This window comes from Carcharhinus amblyrhynchos, chromosome 4, assembly GCF_965287045.1.
Source record: "Carcharhinus amblyrhynchos chromosome 4, sCarAmb.v2.hapA, whole genome shotgun sequence".
NCBI lineage: Eukaryota > Metazoa > Chordata > Chondrichthyes > Carcharhiniformes > Carcharhinidae > Carcharhinus > Carcharhinus amblyrhynchos.
In genome coordinates this window covers 64,717,259-64,723,859 of record NC_137327.1, presented here as the reverse complement: position 1 = coordinate 64,723,859, position 6,601 = coordinate 64,717,259, and the positions used below count along the sequence as shown (strand labels likewise).

The 6,601-nt window shown below is 39.9% G+C and overlaps 1 long non-coding RNA gene across 1 annotated transcript; it reads right to left on the bottom strand.

The window, feature by feature from the left end:
- Positions 1-2,377: 2,377 nt before the first annotated feature.
- Positions 2,378-3,863, bottom strand: LOC145342607 (uncharacterized). The gene is made up of 3 exons (XR_013886580.1): positions 3,771-3,863; positions 3,257-3,568; positions 2,378-2,430 (listed from the first exon to the last, which is right to left on the bottom strand). It is a non-coding gene; the product is annotated as an uncharacterized LOC145342607 (long non-coding RNA).
- Positions 3,864-6,601: the final 2,738 nt, after the last annotated feature.

The following is a 6,601-nucleotide window of genomic DNA, read 5'->3' as shown; positions in this document are numbered from 1 at the left end:
AAGCCATTGCATAGCTGTAAAATATCACACACATTTTCTTTGATTCAATTAAGAAAAGCCAGCACTGATTCAGAACTCTACATTAATATATTTGTTTCAGATTATAAAACACATATCGTGAAAGGAAGAGAGAGAGAGAGAGAATTATACGTATTCTCACCAGCAGAGGTGAGGCATGAATCGTGATTGCATTTTATGTGGGGCCAATTGAAATACTATCATTTTTTATTGTCCTGAAGGTGTCGTAAATTTTTGTCATACAGTTTAAGGCGGAGCTACGTTGCAATCTTGCTACAATTGCACAGGTGAGACCACATCTGAAGTACAGCGAGCAGATTTGGTCTGCATTTTTTGTAAGGAAATACATTATTTAATTGGAGGAAATTCATGGAATGTTTACTAGGATGATCCCCGATATTGAACGACTGTTGTAAGAGGAAAGTTAGAAAAAGAAAAGTTGGACTCTACTCATTGGAATTTAGAAGAATGAGAGGTCTCTCACTGGAACATATAGGTTACTTTCGAGGCTTGACAGGGTGAATTCTGGGAAGATTTCTTCCCTCATGGAAGAGGCTACGACCAGGGGGCATGGTCTCAGAATAAAGAGGTGCCAATTTCAGACTCAGATGGGGAGAAGTTTCTTCTTTTAGAGGGCTGTGATTCTTTGGAACTCCAGGCAGAGTCCTTGTGCATATTTAAGGCTGCGATAGATAGATTTTTGATCAGTAAGCGAATCAAAGGTTAAGGGGATAGGGAAGGAAAGTGAGCGTGAGGAATGTTGGATCAGCAATGCTCATTGAATGATAGGAAAGGCTCTATGGGCCATACGGCCTATTGCTATTCGTATTTCTTATGGTCTCGTGGTTTCTTCTCAAACGAAGTCTATATCCTTTCAAGGGCACAGTGTTGAAATCAACCGTGAACATTGTAATGGAAAATAAGTGTTCCCTTTTCCAGCTATGTTTACATCTAGTCGACGTATAACAACAGACATAACTCATACGATCACTTATGGCGTTTAATTTACCTTACCTCTACAAATCCTTTAACTGGCGTCGCTTCCAAATTAAGACACTGAAGAGTAGACATATCAGACCATATCCAATACATCCAGAAATCAGCAGAGGACGGGAGATTTGACTGTCTACAAAATTAATATTCAAGAAAAGATCAAATATTATGAACTGTATTACCTGTTCACAAAACGAACATATTTTTCACCTTTAATCATGCTTTCTATAACTGCACATTTAACAGGCAAGTCTAACGAACTTTTATCTCTGTTTTTCTTTTTTGTTAGAGTCAGCTATTCACCGGCTGCGATGACTCTTCAGGCGGAGTGGTCTGTTCTATAACAATTCGATGCATCACACCACCATTCCTCTCACCAACATCACCGAACCCCCAACTCTCTCCCCCCACCACCCACTCACTACACTACCGTCCCCCCCCCCCCCCCCGCCAACCACCACCCCTTCCCATCTCTTGACGTCTGTGGGTCATTTATCAATGCTCTTAGATCGGAATATTCCGATTACAATTTATTCTGTCACTTATTGTAATTTCTCAGGTTTTTCTTTAATGATTTGAAGCCTCAGCATAGGCTGCTCGATTACATGGGGGAAATCGTAGTTCATCTAATTTGTGTATGCAGCTGAAATTTTCAGTTCTGGCACCATTGTATTTATCGCTGCGCAACCACTTGAAGACATGGTCATCCGCCTTAAAATGTGGTACCCTCTTTATATCGAAGAGATTACAGTCAAATAAAAACAACATAAAGTGTGGGCTACCAGTTCGCTGCCATTGTATGCGACAATTACTCCCCGCACCAATCCCAACCACACTATTGCGTGTACAATATACAATCACATGATATTAAATTCATAAAAAATATAGAAATAAAAACCTTTTAAACGGAGTCAAGGATTGCTGTTCTACATATGCGCAGAACTTTTGGTTAATATTGAGAATGTATTGTACTTTGTATTAATTAAGTGGTTGTCGTTTCTGACCGGTAAGGTATTAATGACATAAGAACATAAGAACTTAAGAAATAGGAGCAGGAGTAGGCCATCCAGCCCTTCGAGCCTGACTATCTCGGTTGTCTTGGTAGACATGTACCTGTGTTAGAATATGTAATGACATGCGTAACAACTAGTGGAGTTTCCAATGTAACATGAGAGACCAGACAGCTGTAAACACTTCCAATCGGAGCAGGCTGTATCTCTTTCCAAAAGCTGCGAGCTTCGTACAATCCGTCTGAGTTTTGCTGTTTCAAGACAGACACCCCAGTTGAGATTTCGATATCACCTTTATACCATACGAGTGCAATAAGCTCAGGGTAAAATGCGGACGCCTCACACACAAGGGATACGGATGAATCGCTTCGAGGGTCACTAGGGAGAATTTGCACTTGGCTTGGAGGCACTATAAAACAGAACATAAAATCTATGGCGCTTTGATGTCACATGACAGCTTTTTAAAAAAGTTTACAAACGATTATTATCAAGTGCTTGTGGTCACATATGATGTATGGAAAAAAACATTTTCCTACGAATCTTAATGATTATAAAGAAATTAAAAATAGAACTTATATGTGAATCGGACGAGAAGAACCGATTTAATTTCTGGCGATATTGCAAACGAGGGCATTTTCAGTTTTCAAGACGGTTGGAATGGAATTTCTTTCTGCACACGTTTCTGACTGTCACAGGCAGAGCAACATTCACAAATATCACGGTTCTGCGAGTTACATTACAGAGAAAATGGTCGCGATCGATATTTGTCGCAATCTTAGTAGTTATATTTAACGGAAAAATGAATGTGTTGTTGGTCGCTTCAAGTATTGAATTAGCGGCCTTGTTGTCGGTTCCCTGGACATTGTAGGGATATCTCACTGTGATAGGAAATCTTGCCCGCCATTTCAAATGATAATCTAAGAGCTATTTTGTCAGTTCTGACAAAATCGAAGCTCTGATCATCCCTTGACTGATGCTGCCATTTCTGATTACCAATTGCAGCATTTTCGGTAATTTCTTAATTTTTCCAACATCCTGAACTACTTTTTTCTTTGCCCTTTCAGACAACTGAATGTCTAAATTAAATGGCTCGTACTTTCCATTGTTAATTCTTAAATCTTTCAATATCCCGTGGATATGATGATTTGATCTAATAATTGCAATTATTATCTGATGTTTGATCTGTTTTATAAGTCACAATGACATAATGCATTCTGCAAAATCTCGATACTCACCCCATACAGTTAAGTTAGATCCAATCACGCTTCCTGTTATGTAGCCATTTTGTTGCACCGAGCAGTAATATACTCCAGCATCCTGGAAGCTTACATTGGTGATGCGAAGAAAGCCACTAAATGTGTTTGTGAAGCCAAAAACCTTTCGGTGATCGGCGGCTGTACTCAGATATTGATTTTCGCCTTCTTTCAACCACTTGAAGGTCACATTCGAGTCTTCTGGAGCGTACGGTACCGAACAATGAAAAGTGGCATTTGTGCCTTGGATTTGTCTCAGACTTTCAGGAAGTTGAATTACTTGATTTGAAGTATCTGCTGAAACAATTAATTATAAATACTTTAAAACTGACTTCATAAATATCAAGGGGTTTGGGGAAGGTTTCGTAGTAAGGGGAGGGGGTATAGAGGATGGTGTGTGATTACGAAAGTTCAATGTAGATATCTGTTCATATCTGTGAAAGAAACAATATTTAAGTTTATGTTGAGAGATACAAGACAGAAAATAAGCAGGTACCTCCTTGCATTATCTCTACGATAGTGAAACACAGGATCAGCTTATTATTCAACATTGTGATCAGGCTCTTGCTGAATACAACGGAATTTCCCAGCTTCGCCAAACAAATGCACGTTTAACTGCCTTTAATATGGAAGCCGTCACAGTGACGTTTATCATCCGGTCATTTTGTTTTCGGAAATGACATATTTTGCTTCAAGTCACTTTCAACACCGAATAGCCTGTAATAAATATGTACTGATCGGAAGACAAAAACAAATAACTTGATTTGCTGCAGAAATTGACAACACACTAAATTAAAAAAAAAATAGCCGGAGCACTTTTGACTAATGAAAGCAATGTTGCAAATATTGCTGAATCTCACTGTTACCTACGTTTTCGCAAACTCCACAGATTCCCCGGTAGGTGGACAACGCTGCAAAATAAACTAAAGTGTGAAAATATATACTGAGTCGTTCTGCAAATCTCTCCGGGCAACATCGGGTAAGTTGTACCTCATTGTTTCATCGCTACTTACGGTAAAGATAGGGTCAACAAACAAATAACATGTCTTTATGGTGCTAACGGGCTGAAGTTCTGCAATGTACACATCAGTCAGGCTTTTATCCCACTATCATATACATCAAAAGTAGCCATACATTTTCGCTAAACACACCTCAGGGCTAATTTCGCAAATTAATAACACGTGAACAAGGAGTAAGAGCAGGCCATTCAGTATATTAGAGCCTTTTCAGCCATTCCATAAAAACATGGTTGATCTGATAGTAACCTTAAACCTATATTCCGCCTACACCCGATATCCGAACATCCCTTGCACATCTATCCACCGTTGCCTTAAAATATTCAAATGTTCTGCTTCCTGCACTTATTCAGGAAGAGTTACAATGATTCACAACTCTCTAAGTGAAAAAGTCGCCTAATGTCCCTTTTGAATGGGCAATCACTTGTCTTAAACAGTCACTTTTAATTCTAGATTCTCCCACGACAATATACATCCTTTCCCGAGACATCCTGTCAAAACCGCTCTGTGTCTTATATGTGTCGACGAAGTCGCTATTTGCCCTTATAAACTCCAGTAGATGCAACATTAGCCTGGCTAATCCTTCTTCACAAGCCAATCCACTCATTCCAGGCTTTAGTATGGTAAACCGTCTCTGAACAGCTTCCAAAACATTTACATCTTCATGGGTGGCACGGTAGCACAGTGGTTAGCACTGCTGTTTCACAGCACCAGGGACCTGGGTTCGATTTCCGGCTCGAGTCGCTGTCTGTGTGGAGTTTGCACATTCTCCTCGTGTCTGCGTGGGTTTCCTCCGGGTGCTCCGGTTTCCTCCCACAGTCCAAAGATATCGCGTTAGGTTGCTCAGCCATGCTAAACAAAATAATCCTCAGTATTCTGTTTTCGTAAATTAGAGGAATTACGGGTAGGATATGGGGGTAGAGCCTGGGTGAGATTGTGGTCGGTGCGGACTCGATGGGCCGAAGGGTCTCTTTCTGCACTGTCGGGTTCTATGGTCTATGATCTTTCCTCAGATATGGCGATCAATACTGTACAATGTGGTCTCACTAGTACATTGTTTAATTTAAGCATAGCCCCCCAATGTGTCTATTCAATTCCCCTCGCAATAAATGACACCATTCCATGAGTTTTCCCAATTGCTTGCTGTGCATGCATACGTGTGAATCATTCACCTGGGCGCTCAGATCTCCGAAAAATGCTCGCCGTTTGGATAATACGTGTTTTTTATTCCTGTCAAAATGGACGATTTCACATTTACCACGTTGCACTTCATTTGCTAGATCTTTGCCCACTCGCTTAATCGGTTTATTTTTTTTTGTAATTTCCTTGGGTCCTCAGCATGCTATACGCCCCTATGTATCCCTGTATCACCAGCAAATTTGAAAAATCCTTTCAGTCACTCCTTATTATCATTTACATGAATTGTAAATAGTTGAGCTTTCAGCGTAGATCCCTCTGGTACACCACCCATTACGTCTCGTTCACAAGTAGTTGCTCTCCGAGTTGCATTGCTCCTCCAAACCTTACGTGACGACAGAATCTTGGTGGCTGACTCATTCTATTCGAATATGTAAAATTTTGCGATGGGTGTTCAATTATTTCATTTATACTAAATAATCTCACCAGAAAAAAATGGATCTTGTCAATGCAGATAAAAGTACACCTTAAAAGCGTTTTGTTATGTCTTAGTGATAAACAAACTCTCTGGCACTGAATTCGTTGATTGGGGAGGCTAATTCTTTGAAGCTTTAGTTGTTGTTGGAGGTATAAATTATTCGAACTTTTTTTTCAAAGACACACGATTGCTAATTGCTTACATAGATCTCAAGGAACAGAATATGGACTCCTGAACTTCATTTGCGCTTTAAATTTCAGTAGCTTTTTTTTGCAAATTTACGTTGAAAGCACATGGGAAAACGCTAAGGTGACGAGGGTCGCCCACAATGTTTATAACATCGACAGAAGATTTTAACCTAATGTCAAACAGGTTACAAAGTCAGACAGTAAAACAACGCACTTTGTCCTGATAGGTTATTGCACACATTGGAAATTCCACGCAACTGCCCCACTTTACCAGCATTAACGCAATAGAAAACAGGTGCAGCCGCGTTTCCGCTGCATTTCAATTAGAAAAGGTATTGCAGAGGGCAGAAAGCTGCATAATAACCACTTTGTCAATGTCTGTGATTAGTACTGTTACAGGTGTTGGTAACAGGGATTTTAAGATATGCTACAAAACAAGCTTGAATGAAGCATTACATTGGACACAGTATATCGTGAACATTGCGGATTACATAATTCGAATCTGAAA